Source organism: Sander lucioperca, chromosome 22 (genome assembly GCF_008315115.2).
Source record: "Sander lucioperca isolate FBNREF2018 chromosome 22, SLUC_FBN_1.2, whole genome shotgun sequence".
Lineage (NCBI taxonomy): Eukaryota > Metazoa > Chordata > Actinopteri > Perciformes > Percidae > Sander > Sander lucioperca.
In genome coordinates, this window is record NC_050194.1 from 7,058,557 (window position 1) to 7,084,042 (window position 25,486).

A 25,486-nucleotide genomic window follows, 5' to 3' on the forward strand; every position below is an offset into this window, starting at 1 on the left:
GGTAGTGCCAGGTAATATGTATAGCGCCGGCAGTTAGCTGCAGCTATAGGAAAAAATACAGTCCTGAGAAATCTTGACAGTCTCCAGCTTGGAGCGCTGACTTACATTTTCCCAGTAGTAATAGTGGAATTTCCTACTCTCCCCAATCCCAGCAAAGCACCAAAAGAAGAATAAAGTTAGTTTACTGATGGTACTGTATGGTTTTTGAGTGACAAAATGCTCTTGCTGCTACTTGTGCAACCATGCCCTGCCTGAGTTCAAAGGCAAAGATCTAATTTCTACTCATTTCCTGCCTTCCCTCACTCACTCTTTTCCATCAGCAACGGTTTTCCAGCTTATACTTCGGGACATCATTTGCTATTTTTTTCCCCTCATTACAATTTTCTTCAAAGTAAATATTTTGACACATTGCACATTGTGTAAAATCTAGATTTATTTGATTACTTTGTGACTGACAGAAGAAGAATAAATTAGCTGTTGATGATTGCGTTGGGTAGAACTTCAGTTTCCAAATATTTCTAGTTTCATAGCAGCAGTAAAGAGTTAAGAATTGGATAATGTTCCTATATATATCTTGGTAATGTTTTCAGAGGTAACACCAATTTGTTTTCCCATTTGTCCTCTTCTCTGCAGCTCTTGGAACAGTGTCATGCTGGCTTGCTTTTTTAACAAAACCCACCAATATTTCTGCCGATCCCTTTCGGTGTAATGTGTAATGTGTACTTGAAGTTAGTAAACTACATTAATCTCCTGCAGTGATTTAACGGAACTGGAGGTCATTCATGAGTCATCACAATGTTTATGAGAAGCGTGTGTGTGCTCTCTGTGGGATAAATACAGAGGATTGTTATGCAAAGCAAACTTTTGTTCAGAATAACAGAGGACTCCAGAATAGATGAAGAAGCTTACTCTCAGCACAGGTGTGTGTGTGTGTGTGTGTGTGTGTGTGTGTGTGTGTGTGTGTGTGTGTGTGTGTGTGTGTGTGTGTGTGTGTGTGTGCTTGTAGGGCTAGTTATGGTGGTTTTAAAGCTAATCCCCAGACTCCTGCTCTCACCAGACTCTCATCCACTTACCTAACCCTTACCTAAACCTCACATAATACTATGGTGTGTGGGTGAGTCATGTAATGCCTTGTACCGTAAACTACACCTGTAAACCTGGTCACCCCATGGCCTGACAGACATCAGGCCATGGGGTGAGACACGTCACACAGCGCCCAGTGGGAGCAGGGCCAATGGAAGGTGTTACAAGATGAGGCAGGTTTCCAAGACTTAGCATGGCGGGAAGATGTGTGTGGAGTTGTGTGACTGGTTAAAGGTCTCAGGGTTAATATGAGACATGTTCAGTTTGTTGACAACATAGAGCAAGGAACAAGCTTGAAACAGTCATTTTCAATCAGTGTCAGAATTTGTAACACTTAAGCCTGATTTATGGTTCTGCGGAGGCTCCACACAGAGCTTTCGCCACAGCCTACGTAAGTGGCCTGAAGTTTATAATTGTGCATTGGTGTGTGCATCGCTCTCTTTAAAAGAATAGCAGGGGCGGCATGTGTGTGTGTGTGGGGAGTGTGTGGTAGAGCGAGTGAGCGACTGTGATTCGCTTCGGAGCAAGTACCGACTCATACCGAGGCATAGTGAGAGAAACAGTGCTCTGTTCTTTCTGACCACGGTGGGAAATATGTAGCAGGAAAAGTGAACCCTCTCCTTGATTTCATGTTGTTTATTGAGAAGGAGAACCCGGAAATGAGTAGGGGGAAATGCAACGCAACTAAGCCACAGCCGAGCGAGGTGCGTCACCTGTAGTTACAGTTTTTTAGAGGTGCACGTCAGGCTACGGCGTAGGGTCCGTCGTAGGGTTGGTATCTCCAATCTCTCGATTTAATGCAGAAGCATAAATTTGCCTTGAGTGAAAATCATCTTCAATCATATGGAATAGTATGGTCGACATATCTCACCTGATACTTCATCAAAATGCTGTTTTATAAAGATGTAACCTTGAAGGATTACATGAAAAATGGCATATGTTATGATATTGATCTGGGTCTTTCAGGTGGTGGGCAGGGTCAGACTGACATGACATGATGGGAAAGTGGTTGTGTTCTTAATTTAACCTCGAGTCACAGGTATGTGCGGGGATTGTGGTTTTGTAAAAAGGTTGCTTCCAGCTGCAGGTGAGGCAAAAAAAAGGCCGGGTCTAGATGAGGAACACTACTGATGACAAAGGACCAAAATACTTTCTTGTTTCCCTTTACTCCAACCTTTTGTACATACACCTGTAAACATCTGAACTGCTACAACCAAGGAGGAGCGGTGCGCCCGGCAAGGACGCCAATAGAACAGAGCCAATTAGGCACCGGAGCGGCCCCCGAGGCAGCCGTCGTCGTTGTTCTCACCGACGTTGGTTAGTCTCACACTTACGTTGAACGCAACACGCAGGGAAAAGGAGGCAGAGGGATTTTTTTGTTACCGGCTAGGCTAACCTTTAGTAGTGGTGGTCTTTGGGGGTTTAACGAGCTCGGTTAGTTTAACATGTTCGTAACACATAGTATACCTCAAATTACAAAACATTATGCTGATGATGTTAGACTGATGATTGCATAACTAGACTACTAATCATTTTGAGACACATACTTCTCCATATAATGTATGCATATATAAATAAAACAAAGTCATATCTACATTTACAAAGGCCCAATTAACTGCACTGTTCTCAGGATCAGTCTGACCAGACAGCCTCTTCATCTGCCAGAACCAAGACACCAGCTCCACGTCTGAGCCCTACGTTGGCCATGACCCCCACGCAAAGCTGGCCAAGCGCGCCATCCAAACACAGACACACACATAAACACACACACTTGCTCCCCCGTGCAGGTGAGACGCACTGATTAAATCCCCCAGAGCTAAAGTAAACATCTCCTCATTTCCAATCCCTGCCCTGCGGCCAATCAGGAAGCTCCTTGGCAGCTCTCATTCTAATCAGCAGACAGTCTCGGAGCTTTGACTGTACCAGACTGTAGCTTAGGAGATTCTCCCGGTGTTCTATAGGGTATTAGACGCTGATATGAGCTCCATCAAAGGCAGATTTTCCCATAGGGGAGGTAAAAACGTGAGGCAGCGTCGCCTGGAGGTCAGGGGAACGGATGACTGGAAGGACGTACGTTTAAATCAGACAAGGCTGACAAAGTGAAACAGAAATGCTCCTCCCTAATACTCTGTGTGATGACTAAGTCAAATGACTAAGTGTTTTTATCATTTTCATCGGTGTGAACAGTAGCTTATGGTGGCTAGCATTAGCGTTGCAAGTAGCACCAGTACAGTAGTAGTAGAAGTAGAAGTAGTAGAAAGTCAGTGAACTCAGTTACACAGCTATGTTTATCTAAAGTTAGCTAATATTTGCTAACTTTAGCCACCACAGAATACTAGCATACCAGACCAATACGCCTGTAGCAGCAAAAGCCTGAGTGTATTGAACTAAACATTACAAGTGCAGCCTACCAGTAGCTTTTACATATTTTAATCTCTTTTTAATTTCAAGGAAGCAACTCCTTTCAGTGTGGTGTCTGTAGAACAGAAACATGCTCATGAAAAGCAATCCCTCACATTTAACATCATGTCTGATTTTCTTTATGAAAATGTTACATTATTATTGAACTGTAATACAGATGCAAGTATGGAAAGAATTCCAGTAAGATGCACTTGTGTGCAGCAGAGACTTTAGACTTGACTCGGCTGCCAGACAGCAATGTTTTTATTGTAAGAATTTACCAAACCAAAATTATTGCTTTCGTTTTTGTCGTCCGGGTTTGATTTGTGCAGACAAAGCTGTATGGCATCTCATACCATCAATGTTAAAGCTTTGGACCAGAATTCGAATTTGCCATATTGTTTATTTTCAAATTGGTATCTGCTTTCAACCACATTACCATGCAATAAAGTTGACACATAAAACCAGAAAGTTTCACTCATTTGTAGGCCTACTGTTTTTTTCTAAATAGGTGTTCACATCATTAAAACCACAATGACCTGTGCAAATAGCAATTCCAGTCAGAAAGAACATGAACAGCCTAAAAGTAAGTCAGCAAAAAACATTGGTTTATCTGTTTACTTTTTCCCTCCACATGTTGTGCTGTGCTCTTTTATTATCATCACAATGAGGCACTTTGTGATTCTGCCATTTAATAAGATTTATTATTGTGGTGTCACGACATGGATAAAGTGTTACTCAAGTCATTATGGCCTCTCTGTCAGTGAACCAGACTGAGATAACGGCAGTTTTTTTACTCTCGATACACTATATCAATCTGTTGGTTGTGAAAAAAGAGGGGCGGATACACACACACACACACACACACACACACACACACACACACACAGTCTTAATATAGCATAATTACTGCTGGCCTACATAATGCTATCCAAACCGCATGACATGGCAGGATAGTGGAAAAATGACATTTATGTCACTAGATTTTGTCCTATCAGATTGCACTGCTGTTTTTTTCTTTCTGTGGTCGGTGATGGTATCTACAGCTCTCAGGGAGAATTCATGCTCATCAAGTCTATGCAACTTGTGTTTCTCAGTCATGCAGAGTTGTGGTAGTTTCACTAGAAGGCTTAGTCACATCATCATATCTGAAGGTTAAAGTTTATGACTGAGCACCATAGATTGCATTACTCCATCACATGTTTAAAGAAATAGTTTGACATTTTGGAAAATACACTTTCTTGCCGAGAGTTAGTTGAGAAGATGGATATCATTGTCATGTCTGAGAGTGGTATCAATCTTCTTATCTAGCTAACTCTCAGCAAAAAAAATCAAAGCGTTTTTTCCCAAAATGTTGTGATGTCACAACTATACTATACTGTATGTATAGATAGAAAGTGCTGCTACGGTGCCGTTACAGTCATTCCCCGGCTGTAATGACGATGTTGCAGAGACTCAGAGAGCGCAGATGTGGAAGACCCGGAAACACTGACCAATCAGAGAAGACTGTGCTTTTTCAGAAGAGGGGCTTAAAGTGACAGGCGCTAAAACGGAGCGCTTCAGAGAGAGGGAGAATCCAGGTATTCAGACAGTATGAGAAACAATGTATTTTCTTAAGTTATGAGTGTAATTTAACATGACCTTCAGAGTGTGCAGGCCCACACTGGGCAAATTACATAAAAACACAGTTTCCATGCAGTCATACAACACCTCCACTTTATCTTCAGTTTTTTTTTGTACTATAAATATCAATTGTGTCACACAGTTCCAGTAGTCTCTCAGTCTCTGTATCATCTGTAACTCTCTCCTCTTCTGGTGACAACTCCATACCAAAATTGGTACCATTGAAACCAGTAGAGACACTGCATGTTTCCCACTAAGCATTACTTTGGTCATGAAAGAAAAAAAGTTGTTTAAGAATATAACTTTGCTGGGATACAAATGTCAGAATGTGTATACACAAGAGATGATTGCAACCAAAATACAGTTGTTTGAATACGGTTGAAACGATCATATAAACCATGCTGGATTACAGCAATGAAATGCCAGATGAAATTTCATGAGGCAAAGAGTTCTCCTCCATTTACTGTCTATGATAAATAAATAAGCATGATAATGGGATATGGGGATTAATGCAAACCAGGCCTGCAATATACCTAGACTAATTTGGAAAAGAAAGTTTGCTCATGAGCACATTTGTGGGATGACAACAAATACCAGTGAAGCAAAAGACTGCCGACTGTGGGTGTCCTGGCTGCTCTGTTGGCTTATAAGCCCACTATGTAAATGTGAAACTTGTGTCTGGGCCCTGAGTTTAGTCACATTCCCCGTCTCTGGTCATTTCTCCTGTGTCTTTATACTTTGAGGCGTCTACAGAACTTTCCAAAACTCTTAAAAGCTGGATACTGTTGGTGTTTTTTGGGGTTGTGTGTAGCAGGGGCGTAGCACAAAATTCTGGGCCCTGTAGAAAGGCATTTTCTATGGGCCCCTCCCCGCATCCACAGCTATTCATTCTAGCATCTTTTTGGGCCCTCTTCACATGAGGGCCCTGGGTAATCAGTCCCCTTCCCCCCCCCAGTCCGATGCCCCTGGTGTGTAGTACAACTGGAGAAGTCTAACATCTCTGTAGGGACTGTACGGAAATTATTAGTGGGGGTAGAAAAGGCATGGTACGTATTTATTTATTTATTTATTGCATGGCCTTGCAAATTTTTCTCAACCTAGATTTTTTTATGTAAGCCTCCCCTAGTAAAACTTATTGTTGAAAAACTAAAACAAAATGAACAAACAAACTGATTTATTATTGTAATTCAGGATGGGGAGAGAAAAATTGTGGGGTTTAAAAGGCCTCAGCAACATCCACCTTTGGCTTACCGGTATGTTTGCCATCATTTTGACATTTGCTAATTACACTTTTATTGTGTGATTTGCTGGCTATGTTAAATTTATAGTTTAAATATTAAGGTTTAAATATGAGTACACCATCTTAAAATTATTATTATTACTTTTAGGTTTTATTGGTGACATGAATTGTTTCAGCTGGGGGAGGGCCTTGCTTTTTGAAATAAAATTAATCGTATGGTTCAGCCCCCCTCCCCACCCTAATCATTTTTATACACGCCCCTTACATTTATATCAGATTGTTGGCTGCCCTGTATCATAAGAAAAATGCTCCAATAGGTAATTTGTTCAAGCAGCACTTACGCCACATTAACGTTTATAGTGGCGGTGCCCTCTGGTGGCCTCCTGTAATTATTACGGGAGCAAAGCAAAGTAAGCTGACAAAGTCTAAGGCCTCCTGCACACTGCCTGCGTGGCGTGAGCGTGTGTCCGCTGCGTGGCGTGTCCGTTTTTATTTCGGCTCCCATGTTAACAGGTTAGAGCTTTCACACTGCCTGCGTGACACGCACGTCTCGAGCCGCACCGAAAACGCGTGCATGCAAGAAATAGGACCGTCGCCTATTTTTCACACGACATGCAAGCGTGTTGGAAGCGTTTCCAGGCAAAATAGAATACGAAAAGATGTTTATATGTCATTTTGACACAAATACATTTAATAAATGACATTTTGATGTTTGAAAGTCTCTAGGTTTTGACATAAATGCAGATATAAATGTAATTGAAAAAAATAATAATAAATAATTATCGATTTTCAAATATTGCACCTGTCAATACAGAACAAAATATTCTGTAGCCTATTTTGCCGTCAATACTGCCGATGTTGTCTTTACTGTAATCAAAATCAGTATATATTTATGTTTTTATCAATGGGAAACATACATGCGTACAGACAAGGCTAGCAGCAGCAGCACTGCGTCAGACATGTTTCTGGTGTGCAAAGACAAAGAAAACGTCACGCAGCCGCCAGCCGCCACGTAACTGACACGCAACAGAAACGCCACACTCACGCCACGCAGCCAGTGTGCAGGAGGCCTAAGAGCGTAAGAAGGCAGGTTGGGGGGGGGGTGGATGGGTCAAACATAGAAAGGACTTTCAAACAGAAGACCAGGGTTTGTGTCCCGTTTAAAAATAAAAGTAAGCAAGCATTTTTTTTAATTTTTTTTTTTTTACTTTACGGAACTGCACCACATTCTGCGCCACATGCGTAACCGGATGTTAAGTAACGTATAGATGATTTTAATCCAAACCACGATCTTTTTCTAAACTTAAATAAGTATTTTTGGTGCCTAAACCTAACCAAGTAGTCGTTGCGCCTAAACCTAACCAAACTGCGACCGTTTCACAACGTTGACGTGTTTAAACCGACCATTACGCTCTGTAGTTTAAATACGGAAAATGCTCCTGTGGGTTGTATTATAGTGTTTATGTTTTGGAGGACTTGTTGTGTATCACATATAGTAGCTGTTATCAAGCAAATTTGAATGTGAAATATTCTCCATTTGTATGGCCTATGTTTTTCTTGGTTTGAATGTACCTCAGCTTTGTCTTCATGTACTACTTGTTTCTTAAACCGCCCATTAAACCTCCCTTCAGACCAGTCCATCCTTATTTTTCTTAATCCCTGTGAACCAGCTCCATATGTGTGTGTGCATGCATATTCGTGGGAGTTTTGGAACAAGCTGTGCTCTCTGTTTATCTTTCTCTTTCTTCCCACTTCCTGGTCAGGGGAGTTGCACGGTAATACAAGTTCTAAGGTACAATAATGCTTACTGGAGACAGTCTGAGTCAAACTAAACCTGGATGACCGTCAATGGTTCTTCACAAAATAGTCTAGTTACTAATTATCTGGCAATACACATAGTACAAGAGAACAATGTTGTTTTCCCAGTTTGGTGCTGTAGAGAACACATTTAGAGAGTTCAAAAAGTTCTTTATAGAGTTGTTATGGTGCTATGAAGATGTCAAATATCATGACATGAGTTGGAGATAAGTACAGTAAGGAGATAGGTAGGGAGAGTGAATATGTGAGAATTTGCTTTACTGAGTACATGTGAGGGGAGGAGGAGATGAAGAAGTGGAGGTGGGGAGGGGGGGGAGGGGGTTCTGTGCCACACAAGTTGCCCCTGGGGCCTGAGTGGTCGCGTTGGCTGCATTGGCTTTGGCAGGAAGAGGGAGGAAGCAGAGAGGAGGGGGATGTGTGTGTTGAGGGCAGCTCCCGGTGCCACGTTTGCATCACAGAACTGTAATTCCTTTCAGTGCTGAGCAAAGCAGAGCTGGCACCGTGGCTGCTACACTTTTTTTTTTTTTTTTAACACTTTTTGACCAGCTGCTGCTCCATTACTCTATATCGACGACGATTGCTCCGATGCCGCCGGAAGATCAGCCGGATGTCCCTCATTTTCGGTTGAATGTCCTTTACCTTCCGCTTTCTTTGTGTTGGCATTCTAAACTCCGGTTGATTCATGATTATTATGGTTAACTGCTCCTCAGATCTCTGCAGGGTAAATCCAGACAGCTAGCTAGACTATCTGTCCAATCTGAGTTTTCTTTTGCACGACTAAAACAACCTTTGAACGTACACGTTCCACCAAAACAAGTTCCTTTTCCGAGGCTATTTTGCAGAGGCGCCATTGCTCCGTACAGCGCTCAGCACCGCCCAAGACGATTGTGATTGGTTTAAAGAAATGCCAATAAACCAGAGCACGTTTTTCTCCCATCCCGGAATGCTGTGTGGACTAGCCAGACTCTCATCCGCAGCGCCGCAGTGGAGGAAGTTCTGGCAAAGCGAGACTAGGCAATTGGTCAATACTGCCCGATTTCAGGAAGGTCTGATAAGCAACATCTAAAATGTTTTGTTTTGTGTAATTGCATTTGCCAAAAGACCCTCGATGATCCCTAATTTCCCTAGTCTGGCTATCACCAGACCAAGCTCAATCTTTTAAGATTGAACATTAGTTTGGGGAGTCTGCTCTGTATTTTCTACTGCACAAGAGGCGTGATCAACGGGCATAGTTCAAATGACTCTGTACGCAATTGGATAGTCCTTCAACCAATCAGACCAACGATATCCGGTGACATCAACGGGTTGCTGCGCTTCGGTGGCCACCAAGTTGAATGTAAACAAAAAGCTGCTTGGTCGCTTCTCTATCGTCATTGTGTTAAACCCGCCAATAGCACGCCAGGTGGATAAAGCCAGTTTGTGATCTGTCCCGGCAAAATTGTAACGGAAGCAGGATAGATTAACGTACAGGTTTCCAGCCTGAGCTGCAGGACGAAATCAAATTGCCGGCAGATCGGGCTGGGTTTACCCAGTCTATAATTTCCCAGTCAATAACACAAAAACCACACACGCAGACACACATAACATGCCAACAAGCACATGCACATATACACATTCAAAACAAACCAACCCAACCACCAAACTGTTGTCTACATCTCTGCCTGGTAATGACACTTTGTTTGTGCATCCTCACAAGATGAGGAAATTGCATGACATTAAGTCTAATTGGACCCATGCAGGCACGCTGGACAACATGTCTGTAATTGTGCGTTGTTGCTGTTAGAAATGTCTCTCTTTTTTTCTCTTTGTTTTTGACTGTCTCTACTTGTAAATTGTGCTGTTCGGAGGATTATCTGTGGGATCGCAGCTGAAGCATCTTTGCATGCAAAAAGAGTGTGATATAACTGGAAATATAACTAATTTATTAGATTGAAATATACAGTGACACATCCAAAGGTGAAGTTTGTCACTACACACATAAAACAGCTAGACTCTTTACAGAGATTCACTGTAACCGATCTACACATATTTGAAAGAACTAAAACAAAACCAAAACTGAAATTACATCAAAATCAAACAAATGAACAACTGATGGTAACTGTCACACACACACACACACACACACACACACACACACACACACACACACACACACAGTGAGTCAGTACTAGTCTTCAGTGGTAGATTTGTTTGCCTCGGGGGTTTCCAAAGTCCACAACCTCATGATTGTTGGAAAACCCAAGAGCGGCAAATGTTTGGATTGAGAGTTCACAGCCAGGTGGTATGAATTCACTGTATCTGTGGAAAGGCCTGTTTTCAACACTCAGCTCTGACCAAAAAATAAATAAATTAAGATCAATGACGTGCATATTCGATAACTTTGGAAATTTGTGTTTTCCAAATGTCAGCATGATCGTATTATTTTTTATTTCTCCAACTTTCTGAAACATTCTGTCCATGTAGCCTGACAGTGTAACTGCAGTCTGCTTATAAACGCAGCTTATCATTTAAAACAGCAAGAAGCCTGCTGCAGTTCACAGAGCATTTCTCAATCCTTGCAAAACTTAAACATCACTTTCACTTTGCGCTGACCTCTCCAGATGCCTCTCTGTCAGGTCTGCTAAAATGTATGCTATTTTAAGTTTATTTTAAAAAAAATATTAGCTGTACACACTAGATAATCTAGCAAACACAGAGTGGAAGGATCAGTAGCCTATATATACTGCAAGACTGATCAGGGAAATGCGGAGCAGGTGAGCAAGTGGGCGGAGATAACCAGGTGAGAGGAATGGCGGGAAAGGGGTTAGTTCAGGGCAGGAGGGAGCGTCTGGATCTGTGATGACAGGGAGAGTTGGTATATCAGGTAAACACAAAGCAGCTAGGTGGATAAATGACTAGGATGGCTGAGGTTGTGACAAAAACAGTGAAGTTGTGGGCAATGAAACAATGAGTTTTACAGATGCTAAAATGCTCCGTACAGCTGAGGGGAACTACAGAGTTGGGTCATAATTGTCACTTTCAGGGACCACTTTTACATGACATGATCCATTGTTGATATGTAAAAGGAAATACTATATTTACACACTGGAATAAAGTGGGCATAATACTAAGTGACTAACAGGGAATGTTTTCAAAAGATATTTTTAGGCATTTTATGCTTTTATTGATATAGTGACAGAGAGGAAAGGGGGAAAGAGAGGGGAAGACACGCAGCAAAGGGCAGCAGGACGGACCAGAACCCCAACAGCTGTGTCAAGGACTCAAGAGAAAAAAAGAGCTTGTGCTAAAACTTATAAAAAGAATATTAAACGCCTGGATGATAAACCAACGCCATAGTAAGCATATAGCCTCTTCCCAAAACCACCATGTCCTGACTTAACCCTTGTGTTGTCCTTTGGGTCACCGGGACACTAAGAAGGCTCGACACAACATGAAACTTTGCTTGAAGTATCACCAGGGGCTCTACACCTTAACGAAAGCATTGACAACATTGTTTGTGTACCCAGAGTTTATTAAAAAGAAAGGTTTTGAACAACTCAGCGTAGCTCTTGTTGTTTCCGGCCGCAGCCATTTTATCAGTCAAAAACAATCGATTTCCGAATGCAACATAACAGGGAGGAGAGTAAAGATGGAAAGCTCCTAAAGCTTAGTTCTATATAAATGCACAGATTATTTCTTGTTTTGTCGTTATTGAAAAACAGTATTGACCTCGTAGTTGAAAAAGTAGCCTCATATGGAGTCCGTTCATTCGCATTCGGATATCGACTCGTTTTGACTACCGAGGTGGTAGCGGCCGGAAACGACAAGAGTTACGGTGAGTTGTTCAAAACCTTTCTTTTTAGAAAACTCTGTGTACACAAACAATGTTCTCAATGCTTTCTTTAAGGTGTAGAGACCCTGGTGATGCTTCGAGCAAAGTCTCATGTTGTGTCGAGCCTTCTTAGTGTTTTAAAAATAGCTATTTTGAGGCTAGCATAAAAGTGCCCCTAGCACTCCCATTCAAAAGGCCATTTGACCGAAAAACGAAAATTCGGTAAATCTTAAAAGTGGCGATTCTGTCCTAAATATGCTTTTAAACAAAAGTTTGACTCGGGTACATTTACAAAGGTTGCATTTTGGCGAGAGTTACGCTTTAATAAATAACTTTTATAAAAAAAAAAAAGAAGCAAGGACTCAATGGTACGCGCTCCACCCAATGGTGTGCTGTGACCCGTGTTCCGTTGGCTAACAAGACTAAAGGCAACAGCCGAACATTATAATTACATTCAAGAACGTGTTTCAAATTAAACTCAGCAAGGAGAAGGGAGGAGAATGCACATCGTGGTCATGGTAACGCATCAAATTGGCACTATCCTGGAAATATTTCAGGAGAATAAAAACACATCCGAGACACAAGGGAGAAAAGATATTCTAATATAAAATAATTTTGTAAGATGTCTATGACCAAATGCTGTAAATACCGAAACATTTAGCGAGAAAGCGAGGCATCATTTACAAAAAAGGTTTTATATTAAATCCTCATTAGGACAATTGGGAGACAGTTTTGGAAAAGTGCCCTTAAAATGAAGATAAATATAATCAGCATAATACCTTTTCACCAAAAGCGTACCATCATACAGTAATGGAACAAGTGACATTGTTTCATAGGATGCAAGAGGCATCTCTATAAGCACTGTCAGATTAACCTGTCACTGGCCTTTATTGGATTAAAGATTAAAGAGAGAGAGAGAGAGAGAGAGACAGTTGAGTGTTGAGAGTCCAGAATACATTACGTTAAGTTTTCCCTGTGTAGCAGTGTATAAAGGTTCAGAAAGAGTGAATATGGTCATATAAACTCAGCTTTTACTGGGAGAAAAACCCACCAGTGTGCTTACAGGACAGCTTTCCATCTTTCCATCCTGCTGTTTGCACTCACACCAGTTACCCTGGATACCAGGGGCATCAAAATACAGGCACAATGACAAATACCAGCATCTGTGTGTGTGTGTGTGTGTGTGTGTGTGCGCGCGTGTGTGTGTGTGTGGTTCAGTCTGGGCGGTAATGTGAGACCAAGATGAAACACTCAGCCATCAGCACATTCCTATGGGCCTCGGTTTTCTTCAGCTTAGAGAAAGAGAAAGAAAGAAAGAAAGAACGAAAGAGAAAGAAAGAAAGGGGATGTACACAAAAGAAATATAAAGAAGGGATGTCAGAAAGACAGGAATATTACAGAGAGAGAAACCCAAGCACTAGTAAACATGTCATATGCTACTATAAATGATGCAGTTGCCTCTTAAATTATAATCATACAGCAATAACTCCTCCACCTCTCATTAGAACAGTATGTATAAGTATGTACAGTACATTGTTGTAGTCTTTATATACAGTAGGCTATATAATGATATGCTTCATGGAGGCTTTGCGCAAATTTGTCTTCTGCCTCGTCTGCTTCATGATGGCGGTTGACGGAGGAATTTACTCCCCACAAATATTGTCTGAATATCTGTGAACCAGTCTAGAAACAGAGAGCTGGCTTAAAGTGATTGTTGTGATGTGGCTGCAGTACCATTTAATAACCACTTATAATCATGTGTACCCAGGCTTTTGTTTGTGAAAAATTAATTAGGCTACAGACAACTTTAAAAAATTCACAGCCTGCCATTTAAGTTGGCTTTTAGTTTGAAAAGGTCAGACTCTGGAAACACATAGGCCTACTTTCAGTTTTCAAAGTTCAGCTAGTAAGTTGCCTCTTAGTAGAATGAAAAGGTGAGAGGTCTCCTCATCTAACTGTATTGTTTTTACATAACAACATACTGTATCTCCACCATGTTACACTCACTTTTGTGCTTGAAATTCAGTCTTTACTACAACAAAACCCTGAGTTACAGCAGGAGAAGGACTAGCTAACATCACTAACATGGACGAGGTGTTAGCTAACAAACTACCCAGCAGGTGTAGCAGTGGCAGTCATTTCACTTGGCATAAAGCCCGAGAAATGCCAGAGGTTGGTTGTAAAACTTGTTTAACTAGCACTAAAGTGTTGAAATAACACTCAAGGAGTATAATAAGTGGATGTAATACATTTTAAAATGCTAAATTTATCATAAAAAACCTCAAATAGTGCACTCGGCAGGCTCACTAGCTAGCCAGCTATTGAGCCAAAATAACTTATCAAGGACGAGCCTCTGTCAAGACACGATGTGAGTCCCCTACACGATGTGAGTCCTGTCAAGACACGATGTGAGTCCCCTACACGATGTGAGTCCTGTCAAGACACGATGTGAGTCCCCTACACCATGTGAGTCACGCATGTGCAGAACGGCCGCCATCTTTGACAGCTAGCTACGGCAACACCACTTGGACGAAGTGCAAAAACATACTTTCACCCAGGAAATGCGTGTTTGTTCCTCGGGAGTGTTTTAATCCAAACCATGATCTTTTTTTCTGAACTTAACTTGTCATTTCGGTGCCTAACCATAACTGTTGTGGCCGAATGACGCTGACTTTTTCTGGCCGAAACTCAACTGCCACAGCCCCTGAAAGGACCGTTGACTGGCGGTGCCTGTACCAGGCTCACAGTCGACTCACATCATGTAGGGACTCACATTGTGTATTTTTATTTTTTTAAAGATTATTTTTGGGCTTTTCTGCCTTTATTTGATAGCACAGCTAGGTGAGAAAGGGTGAGACAGTGGGGGAAGACATGCAGAAAATCATCACATGTCGGATTCAAACCCTGGACCTCCACGTCGAGGCACAAACCTCTTAGTATATGTGCGCCTGCTATACCCACTGATTCAACCCGGCCACACACCATCTTGGATTTTGACCAGCCAATGATGTAGGTTGTGGGATGCATTGTGGGATAGTTTACGAACATAGCAGCAAAAGCTAGCCATCCAAGGCAGTGACACTAACTAGCAGAGAAAAGGGTCATAAATAATTGAAAAGGACAAAGGGACAGCAAGAGACAGCTTTGAGCGCTGGACAGTTGACTTGAGATGGGACTGTGAGGGAGAGTCCCAGCTGCTGTTATTCTTGCTTTTTGCTTTGTTCAGCTCTGTTTGGAGGACTGACTGCCCGTCTGCCTCATTTTCTCCATTCTTTTCTCCATTTTTCTGATTCAGCCCACCCCTTTCAACATACCACATCCTTCTCTCCTCTGCATGCAGAGGGGAAAAACGCAGACTCCACAGTAATTATCCAGCTGGAACTGCTCATAGAGGCTACTTGGGCTGTATTAAATTCATTACCAACCAGAGAAACAGATTTTGAATAGTCCCTCAGCGCAGAATGTGTTTTTATACACATTAAGTTGTAATGTGACACCTTGATTGTTGGCATCCTCGGGGAGCTGGAAGGTGACGCTCAGATACACTTCGGCCCACTTGAATTCAGGTCCAACGGTTCCATTATTCCTACCTCCTTGCTGTCTCCTGACGATTTGGGAGGTAGAGGTTGAAGGGTTAACGTTAAGCTTTTGACCGGACGATAGCCAGTGGTGAACCCAGCACAGTGAAATAAAGAAGTATTTGGGGAAATTCACTGGAAAGCACCCATCCATCCATCAGGAAAGAAGCCTCAGCAGGATTAAAGGACAAGGGAAAACCTCTAAAGCGAGACCATATTTCTGGTTCTTTCTTCCATATCAGGCTAGCTGAAAGGAACTCATGGCAAGTGCACAATTTTGTGTCTCTGTCTAACTTTACATGCTACTGTAAAGAATTCTGTTTTTCATTGGGCAATAAACTTACCTTGTTTTGGGTAACTTCCTGTACAGTTTTGGTCACTTAAGTTGTAAGTTGAGTAACTCAACAATTGCTTATTTACACATTGAGCAGATATTAAACATTAGCATTGATTTGGAGTCGTGTTGGTGAATGTTTAATATAAGGCACTTCACTCTCATTTTTTAGCTTTGTTTTGGTCTCTACCAACTCCTGAGGGAAATATCTGGCTCTTTAGCTGCCAAATGATCCATTATGTTTACCAGCTAGTCCTTAACTTTAGCTGTGTTCAAAACCGTTCCCTCATTCACTCACTCACTATTCCCTATGTAATGTTTTTTAAATAGTGAACTACATAGGGAACGACCAAACGAGATTTGGGACACTCCCTGAAAATAACTTTGTGTCAGTAGATGTGCCGGCTATTTGTGTGACGGAGGCGGGCGCGCCCAGCATCATGTAAACAAACCGAAACAAAAATACTTTTAATACGTCCCTGAAACAAACGGAGTGCTCCGGAGAATAGTAAAAGGTTGTGTTGATGTTGCATGTTACATTTCCACTGTTTAGAAACGAAAGCCTGCTCCATTTTTCCTTTTCAGTTTTCGCAGGAGCTTCTGCTTCTGCTTCTTCTTCTCCTCAGGGAAAACACAGCCGCGTTGCATTGTGGTATTCGGGAATAAAATGGAGGGTACATCGTATGTCCATCGTCCATCTTCTTCCGCTTATCCGGTAACGGGTCGCGGGGGTAACAGCTCCAGCAGGGGACCCCAAACTTCCCTTTCCCGAGCCACATTAACCAGCTCCGACTGGGGGATCCCGAGGCGTTCCCAGGCCAGGTTGGAGATATAATCCCTCCACCTAGTCCTGGGTCTTCCCCGAGGCCTCCTCCCAGCTGGACGTGCCTGGAACACCTCCCTAGGGAGGCGCCCAGGGGGCATCCTTACCAGATGCCCGAACCACCTCAACTGGCTCCTTTCGACGCGAAGGAGCAGCGGCTCTACTCCGAGCTCCTCACGGATGACTGAGCTTCTCACCCTATCTCTAAGGGAGACGCCAGCCACCCTCCTGAGGAAACCCATTTCGGCCGCTTGTACCCTGGATCTCGTTTTTTCGGTCATGACCCAGCCTTCATGACCATAGGTGAGGGTAGGAACGAAAACTGACCGGTAGATTGAGAGCTTTGCCTTCTGGCTCAGCTCTCTTTTCGTCACAACGGTGCGATAAATTGAGTGTAATACCGCACCCGCTGCGCCGATTCTCCGACCAATCTCCCGCTCCATTGTCCCCTCACTCGCGAACAATACCCCAAGGTACTTGAACTCCTTCACTTGGGGTAAAGACTCATTCCCTACCTGGAGAAGGCACTCCATCGGTTTCCTGCTGAGAACCATGGCCTCAGATTTAGAGGTGCTGATCCTCATCCCAGCCGCTTCACACTCGGCTGCGAACCGATCCAGTGAGTGCTGAAGGTCACAGGCCGATGATGCCATCAGGACCACATCATCCGCAAAAAGCAGCGATGAGATCCCCAGCTCACCAAACTGCAACCCCTCTCCACCCCGACTACGCCTCGATATCCTGTCCATAAATACTACAAACAGGATTGGTGACAAAGCGCAGCCCTGGCGGAGGCCAACTCTCACCTGAAACGAGTCCGACTTACTGCCGAGAACCCGGACACAGCTCTCGCTTTGGTCGTACAGAGATTGGATGGCCCTGAGAAGGGACCCCCTCACCCCATACTCCCGCAGCACCTCCCACAGTATCTCCCGGGGGACCCGGTCATACGCCTTCTCCAGATCCACAAAGCACATGTAGACCGGTTGGGCATACTCCCAGGCTCCCTCCAGGATCCTTGCGAGAGTAAAGATCTGGTCCGTTGTTCCACGACCAGGACGGAATCCGCATTGTTCCTCTTCAACCTGAGGTTCGACTATCGACCGAACCCTCCTTTCCAGCACCTTGGAGTAGACTTTACCGGGGAGGCTGAGAAGTGTGATACCCCTGTAATTGGCACACACCCTCTGGTCCCCCTTTTTGAAAAGGGGAACCACCACCCCGGTCTGCCACTCCTTAGGCACCGTCCCCGACTTCCACGCAATGTTGAAGAGGCGTGTCAACCAAGACAACCCATCCACACCCAGAGCTTTAAGCATTTCTGGACGGATCTCATCAATCCCTGGGGCTTTGCCACTGTGGAGTTGTTTAACTACCTCAGCAACTTCCACCAGGGAAATTGACGACAATCCCCCATCATCCTCCAGCTCTGCCTCTACCATAGAGGGCGTATTAGTCGGATTTAGGAGTTCCTCAAAGTGCTCCTTCCACCGCCCTATTACCTCCTCAGTTGAGGTCAACAGCGTCCCATCCTTACTGTACACAGCTTGGATGGTTCCCCGCTTCCCCCTCCTGAGGTGGCGAACAGTTTTCCAGAAGCACCTTGGTGCCGACCGAAAGTCCTTCTCCATGTCTTCTCCGAACTTTTCCCACACCCGCTGCTTTGCCTCTTTCACGGCAGAGGCTGCAGCCCTTCGGGCCCTTCGGGACCTTGCAACTGCCTCCGGAGTCCTCTGGGATAACATATCCCGGAAAGACTCCTTCTTCAGTCGGACGGCTTCCCTGACCACCGGTGTCCACCACGGTGTTCGTGGGTTACCGCCCCTTGAGGCACCTAAGACCCTAAGACCACAGCTCCCCGCTGCAGCTTCAGCAATGGAAACTTTGAACATTGTCCACTCGGGTTCAATGCCCCCAGCCTCCACAGGGATGCACGAAAAGCTCCGCCGGAGGTGTGAGTTGAAAGTCTGTCGGACAGGGGCCTCCTCCAGACGTTCCCAATTTACCCGCACTACCCGTTTGGGCTTACCAGGTCTGTCCAGAGTCTTCCCACACCCTCTGACCCAACTCACCACCAGATGGTGATCAGTTGACAGCTCTGCCCCTCTCTTCACCCGAGTGTCCAAAACATACGGCCTCAGATCAGATGAAACGATTATAAAATCGATCATTGACCTTTGGCCTAGGGTGCTCTGGTACCAAGTACACTTATGAGCATCCCTATGTTCGAACATGGTGTTCGTTATAGACAATCCATGACTAGCACAGAAGTCCAACAACAAACAACCACTCTGGTTTAGATCAGGGAGGCCGTTCCTCCCAATCACGCCTCTCCATGTGTCTCCATCATTTCCCACGTGCGCGTTGAAGTCCCCCAGCAGAACTATGGAGTCCCCCACTGGAGCCCCATACAGGACTCCATTCAAGGTCTCCAAGAAGGCCGAATACTCTGAGCTCTTGTTTGGTGCATACGCACAAACAACAGTCAGAGTTTTCCCCCCCACAACCCGCAGGCGTAGGGAGGCGACCCTCTCGTCCACCGGGGTAAACTCCAACGTAGCGGCGCTCAGCCGGGGGCTTGTGAGTATCCCCACACCCGCCCGGCGCCTCACACCCTGGGCAACTCCGGAGAAGAAAAGAGTCCAACCCCTATCCAGGAGTATGGTTCCAGAACCGAGACTGTGCGTAGAGGTAAGCCCCACCAGATCCAACTGGTAGCGCTCCACCTCCCGCACAAGTTCCGGCTCCTTCCCCCACAGAGAGGTGACGTTCCACGTCCCCAGAGCCAGCGGGGTACATCGTATGTACACTCAAATTAGCTGTGCATTGTGGGTATTTTATAGTGGACTATTTAGTGAATGAAATTGACCACGGAGAATTTGAACACCACTACAAAATGGCGAACACACTATATAGTGCACTATTTCCATGATAGGGAACAGTTTCGAACACAGCTTTTGTCAGTCTGGCGTTTGGTGCTGGGCAGGTAGTCAAGTCAAGTCAAGCCAATTTATTTATAGAGCACATTTAAAACCAACCTAGGCTGAACAAAGTGCTGTACAAAGTTATATTATGTTATAAAAACAAAGGAAGACAATAAAAGTATAGACACAATGAACATCATACAAACATCACACTTCTATTCAAAAGACTTAAAGATCTCGGCAGTAGAGGAGGACCTGATATGAATGGGAAGTTAGTTCCAGAGTCTCAGGGCCACAACGGAGAAGGCACGATCACCCTTTGTTTTCATCCGAGACTGTGGAATAGCTAAAAGGAACTGATTAGACCATCTTAGGTTCCAGGAGGAGTGATGTAGGGTAAGAAGATCAGCAATATATAAAGGGGCTAATCCATGCAATGCCTTAAAAACAAACACAGGTAGTGTACGGCGGGTTCCTCAGAGCTTTTTTGCTGCCTGCTGCAGCTGAAAATAATGCTGATGAGAGTGGTGAGAGTGAACCGCTGAGTTGGTTATAATTCTCTGTGGGACCTATTTACATTATAGAGAGTCAATTTATTCATTTTTAATATATAATTTTTAAGAACAAATAAATGACATTAGCAACATGAAAGAGCAAACATCTCACTGCTGCTCACTTTTGTTTTTCCCATTTCCCATTTTTCAAAATGCACCTGTTTTATGCACATTTTTTGTTAGTATTTTACTCTTATGACCCAGGCCCCCAGGAAGTGTGCCTGAACATAGTGGCCAAACAGTGGAATTGCAACTCCCAGCCCGTCACCTGTAGCCTGACAAGCTAGACCCACATCAAGATGCTGGGTCTGGGAACTCACCATTGACGGAGCTCAACCCGAGGGGCGGGATAAATGGTTGTCTTTCAAATTTTGATTTGATTTCAGTGCCGTTTTTGTTCTTTTCTCAAAGAAAAGCTTAACTCCAAGTCTTCCAGAAGACCGCTCTTCCCAGCAGCAGCAGCAGCAGCCATAAAACCGCCTACCGACTCTATACACGATGTGATTGGCCTGACCAGAGTTTGGTTTTTCCAGCTTGCAAGCCAACGGAGAGTGCCTAGACCCCCCTGGCGGCAAAATAAATTTGCTGCCACTAGGGTGCGTCTAGATTTCTAGGCTACGTCACATGCACTCTGGCCAAAAAATACTTTCCCCCATAGACTCACATTGCGAAAAAAACGTTTATAAATCAGTGTATACTTTTTTTAGCGTCACAACCCCTGCAAAATTAGAAATTTGATCCATACAGTCCAACAACATTTCGAGTCTAGTCTAGAAGAGCCATTTTATCCCCATGCCAGTTAGTGGAGTATAAACATCTAGTGCGCTCCCCCTTGAAGACTGTATCCAGTTTTTATTATACATCCATGTTATGACCTTGATAAATCTTGAGGCTGTTGTATGGACGTTTCTTTGTTCGCCTTAGTTGGATTAAAACCCAGTTATATAGCGTCCGAATGAGCATTCCTGTCGAATTTGTAATGTAAACAATAAATATGGTTGTGAGTGGCCCATACAACTTTTATAGGCTTTTTTTCATAGCAATTATGACATAGTTTGTCATAGCTGGAAAAGCACAGGTGTCACTAATAACATTAATGAGGGCTCTGATCTGTTGGAGTGTCCCAGTGAGGCAGCATGCACAATACCAGCACCCTGAAACTTAAAGGCTCTTTACACCTAGGGGTGGGAATCACCAGAAGCCTCACGAAACGATATCATCACGATACTTATGTCACGATACAATATTATTGCGATTTTAAACATATTGCAATATTCTGCCATGTATTGCAATTTATTACCTTATTCCCAATTTCAAATAACAAATAACTGGTGCTACGTTTACACGTGGCTGGCTATTTTCATAAACGGACATTTCAACCTCTCCGTTTTCAAAAATAACATCGTGCACAGCTGTCAGTTTTCAGAAAAGTGTTCGTTTACACGTACCTGTGTACACTGTATGTGCCGTCAGTGCCGTCAAGAGCATGCCAAACCTGTAGGTGGCAGTGTAACGAGAAGCTCAAGCCCACATTAGCCAATCAGAATCCCGAAAATAGCAACAACAGCAACAAATCACTTCCTCTCTCTTCACTTCCTCGGCTGCCTAAACCTTTGTTTGTCTTAGTTTAAATGCAAACAAAGTTTTCCAAAATCTCCACTCTGGCCGGATGTTTAAGAAAGACTTGTTTTCAGAGGCGAATTCTCCGTTTGAGTGTAAACTAAAGGCACAAACGAAGGGAAATGTCTTCGTTTTTCAAAATAACCATGTACGTGTAAACAGGGCCTGGAATTCAGCCATCGTTAATTAGATTATTTACACTGGTGCATTTCCTACTGTGACCTGGCAAACTGCCTTCCATTAAAAAGGCCTGTTGGTGCCATCATGTCTTCCCCTGAAATCAGGAATATAATGTTCATTTCTATAAAGACCTTCCCACAGCAGATAATTTCATCACATTTATTATGGTGTGCCAGTTCAAGGGCCCTACTGCTCTATACATGCTGGCTCATTTGTCAGGATTACTGGAACCTTTTTCAACAGAGTCAATCTTTTATGTAATTAATGTCACCTGTGCTTTTCCTGCTACCATAAGTTAAAAACATCTGCTGTGAAAAAAGGGGCCTATTTTGGGCATTCAAGAGACTCCTTGCAGGTACAGTATCAGTTTAATATGAATAGGTTAAGCTAAACAGGACCTGGAGCATAGCCAAAAGCTTGGTAATTCCAGCTCGTGACGGTAGCCAAAATGCGTGTGTGGGTAGTACACAGGGCTAACTGTGAATGGTACACTTATCGACTGTCCAAACCTGCTGGGGTGGAGCTGCAAAAAAGGGAAATTAGACAGGCGAGACACTGACTCCTGTGTTACACACGAGTCCAAGCAGAAATCACACACAGACACTGTCCAGTAGAAGCTTGGAAGTCAACCTTTATTGATACTGTTAAAAAAACAATTCATGTCCACCAACAAGAGAAAATATCATTAACGTCTTTCATATTTGCTTCAGTACTGCTGTTTATACGTGTAAAAACACTGATTAACATAATTCATCTCATCTTGATTAGGACTGACATGGAGCTCTGACAGCCTCTGCAGAAGTTTAAACACTGATCCTGCGTCAATGCTGCGTTTATACTGAATGTCTTTCTTGGGTGTTACAGAGGTGAACGGAATTAGCACATTGTAAAAAAACAAAGCCTCTTAAATCTCAAACAGTAATGCTTTTGAACCTTAGTTCAACACTGTTTTGCAGTAATAAGTGGAACATCTACCAGCCTATCTGTATGTACTGATCAGAGCAGAGATAAAACAAGGAAATGCACACTGCCGAGTCCAAACTAATTATACTTTGTGTTTCTATCCAAGCTTTTTTAAATCAAATGTGTCTTTTTTTGATCAGAAGCTAAAAGGGTTATGGGAAATGTAGTCAAATGTGATGCTAGAAATTGCTAGCAAAATGTGATTGTCTAACTAGTCTATGGTAATCGTTAGCCTAGAAATCTAGACGCAAATGTAATTTGCAGCCAGGGTCAGTCTAGTGACTCTCCGTTGGCTTGCGAGCTGGAAAAACCAAATTCTGGTCAGGCCAATCACATAGAGTCGGTGGGCGGGGCTTAACATAAGGACGGCAGAGTTGCGACGGTTCCGCGTGAATTCCCTGCTACTTGAAAACAAAGAAGATGGCTGCTACTGCTGCTGGCGAACAGCGCTCTTGGCCGCGACTCTGGAAGACTTGGAGTTAAGCACTGAAGTCATTCTTAAAAAAGGAAGATGTGTTCGGAGTTTTGCCGACCGGATATACGGCAAAAATTGAATCTATCAACTAGCGTTGCTCTGGTTGGCTATGAGTGTAGAGGGAATTTGAAAGACAACCGTTTATCCCGCCCCTCGGATTGAGCCGAGGTGAGTTCCCAGACCCAACTTCTTGATGTGGGTCTGGCTTGTCAGGCTAGATAATCCTACCAATTGTAATTCTTTTGATTTGATGGCGACATGTAGCAACTTGTCATTCAAAACAGTTCTAACTAAATTTAGCTGTATTGGGATTTATAAATCAGATTAAAAAACATTTTCAAAAAGTTCATATGCGTGGTTGGACACATTAATGAAGCAACGTATTCTTTCAGCTCAGCTTTAAGGCACTGAGAGTGATTAGGAATGTATGTAGTAGCACAACGGTACACGACATAACTGATTGACGTACATCAAAATAAAATAAAAAATAAAATTCCAGAAGGAATACCAGCATTTTCAACCTCTTTTCTACACCCTGAAGTCCAAATCTCATAGTTCGGTTCTTGCTTTTTTTGGGAGACATTTTTCCTAACCTGACCAGCCAGATGGTTTGTTACACAGAACCATCTGAGAAACCGTCATTGTGAATTGTTTGGGAAAGGGCGGTCACTTTCCAAAAATACCTGGCACTTTTCACTGCTCTTCACAGTCGCACCCACCTCAGTCTATAACCACGACGTTCCACCTCCGGGATTGCTCCGGTGCCGCCGCAAATTCCGCCGGATGTCACTCTTTTCGCCCGGAAGTCCGTTACCTGCCGCTTTCTTTGTGTTTTCATTTTAAACTCCGGTGGATTTATGAGGACTATGGTTAAAGCAACACTAAAGCACTTTTCCCGCTTTGGTCCCCCTACAGGTTGGAAGTGAAATTGTCCATTACCGCTGTTGTAATGTCTCATTATGTCTCATTCGAACTACAGATCCGCTACCCGATCTGACAAACTTGCATAATGTAATGTAATGGACAATTCTGCTTCCAACCTGTAGGGGGACTGAAGCGGGAAAAGTGCTTTAGTGTTGCTTTAACTGCTCCTCAGATCTCTGCAGGGTAAATCCAGACAGCTAGCTAGACTATCTGTCCAATCTGAGTTTTCTGTTGCATGACTAAAACTACTTCTGAACGTACACACGTTCCACCAAAACAAGTTCCTTCCTGAGACTATTTTGCAGCGGCACCGTGGCTCTGCCCGGTGCTTAGCGCCACCCAAGGCGATTGTGATTGGTTTAAAGAAATGGCAATAAACCAGAGCACGTTTTTCTCCCATGCCGGAATGCTTCCTCCCAATTTTGCATGTAGTCACTGCAAACATGCACACGTCGATAGCAGCACCTTTTTTTTCAAGAACTACGTGGCACCGTAATGCATACCAAAATTCACACCGTTTTGATTCGTTTTTGTCTGTTGCTTTTTTTAAACATTAATGGTGGCGGGATCACATTCAGTTTCAAATGTTTTTCAGTGTAGCTTAAAGGTTGTGAAAACGCTGGTAAGCCTTATATGACTTTTAACTGGCTAGCTGTTGTGTTTCTAAATTCTGCGCACAGTGTCCGTCTTGGTGGTTGGACACCTTGTCGATATTCAAGTACTCTCCTCTGTTTCTCTCGGGGAGTAAAATAAATTAGATGCTCTTTGAACTGCCCTGCAGTTGCAATGTGACCGGTGATGATAAAACTGAAGACATAAAAACACAAACATATTGGTATCAAAGTACAGTATTAGGATTGAGTATAAAGAAATGGTGATTTCTGGTTGTTCGATTGCAATGTCCAAATGCTAACAAAAAGGAATACATACTGTAGTTGTCCAGCAGTGTATGTGCGCAGTTACCAACAAAAAATAAAAATAAAAAATATATATATTGCTGTATTCTAAATTCAATGAAACATGAAAAGGTGGTTAAGGACAAAAATCCAAAGCCTCAAAGATATCAACCAACGTAACATTCAAAAACACATATTGTAAAAACATACCTTCCATATAACAACATCTGTACACTTCCC

General features: G+C 43.3%; 2 long non-coding RNA genes across 2 annotated transcripts; one reads left to right on the top strand and one right to left on the bottom strand.

Moving 5' to 3' along the window:
- LOC116048725 lies at positions 1-14,637 on the top strand. Its single transcript, XR_004104725.2, has 3 exons — positions 1-11; positions 1,784-1,787; positions 14,447-14,637. It is a non-coding gene; the product is annotated as an uncharacterized LOC116048725 (long non-coding RNA).
- Positions 8,684-24,320, bottom strand: LOC118494235. The gene is made up of 3 exons (XR_004896331.1): positions 24,134-24,320; positions 10,381-10,383; positions 8,684-8,698 (listed from the first exon to the last, which is right to left on the bottom strand). It is a non-coding gene; the product is annotated as an uncharacterized LOC118494235 (long non-coding RNA).
- Positions 24,321-25,486: the final 1,166 nt, after the last annotated feature.